Source organism: Toxorhynchites rutilus, chromosome 1, assembly GCF_029784135.1.
Source record: "Toxorhynchites rutilus septentrionalis strain SRP chromosome 1, ASM2978413v1, whole genome shotgun sequence".
NCBI classification, from domain to species: domain Eukaryota; kingdom Metazoa; phylum Arthropoda; class Insecta; order Diptera; family Culicidae; genus Toxorhynchites; species Toxorhynchites rutilus.
Window position 1 is genome coordinate 131,949,095 of NC_073744.1, and position 1,142 is coordinate 131,950,236.

At 27.9% G+C, this 1,142-nt stretch overlaps 1 non-coding gene across 1 annotated transcript; it reads left to right on the top strand.

The window, feature by feature from the left end:
• The first annotated feature begins 451 nt into the window (after positions 1 to 451).
• Positions 452 to 525, top strand: Trnan-guu (transfer RNA asparagine (anticodon GUU)). The gene has a single exon. It is a non-coding gene; the product is annotated as a tRNA-Asn (tRNA).
• Positions 526 to 1,142: the final 617 nt, after the last annotated feature.

Consider the following 1,142-nt stretch of genomic DNA (forward strand, 5'->3'; position numbering starts at 1 on the left):
AGTTAGTTTCATGACATATATTATTTTCTTCAAAATAAAAAATTGTTATGTAGTGCCGAAATCGATTGATGCAAAAATTTCATGTAATGACTGAGCAATAAGCGTTTGAAATTGGACAATTTTCACGATGTGCTCGATTTTCGCTTTTCAATTTGTACCCCAATATGTTCTCGAAAGACGTAATCCTACGTCAAAAAATATTACACCTGCGAAAAAATTATCGCAAAATATTAATACACAACATGCATAAAAAATTATGTAAATAACTTCAGCTTTCAGGAAAAAAATGTAAAAAAAAAATTAAAATATAGAACTCTCTTTTTATAACCATGTAAACTAGAAAAAACAAATAGAATTACCCAGAAAGTTTCATTAAGTTCTGTGAGGGTCATGCCAATCCCATAGACGTGTTGGCGCGAAATCCGTCTATAGGCATCTGAGAAACATGTGAGCCTTCGTGGCGCAATCGGTTAGCGCGTTCGGCTGTTAACCGAAAGGTTGGTGGTTCGAGTCCACCCGGGGGCGTTATTCTTTTTCTTCGTCATTGCTGCGCCATCTAAAAAGTAATTGAAATGTACAATGTAATGTATGTACATTAGGGTGTCAATGAAATGATCATATCGAATTTCAGAACGTTACCTCATAAAAAATGTTCACCACCTCGAAAAAAACAACAACCTATTCAGAGTTTCAGCTCAATCGAAGCTTAGGGAGAGTGTTCTCAAAATAAAAATCGATGCCAAATGTCTTCAAATTTTTTTAGATGACAGTAGATCTCGACGTTTCATGCAATTTTAAGACATATGACAACAAATTTTTTTTCGAAACGAAACCACGACCTTTCTAAGGGGGGAGGGTGATTTTTAAATTTAAAAAAAACTCAAACTTTGGCCGCTTTGCGCCTCTATATATATATATATATATATATATATATATATATATATATATATATATATATATATAAATATATATATATATATATATATATATATATATATATATATATATATATATATATATATATATATATATATATATATATATATATATTTATATATATATATATATATATATATATATATATATATATATATATATATATATATATATATATATATATAACTATATATAACTATATATAA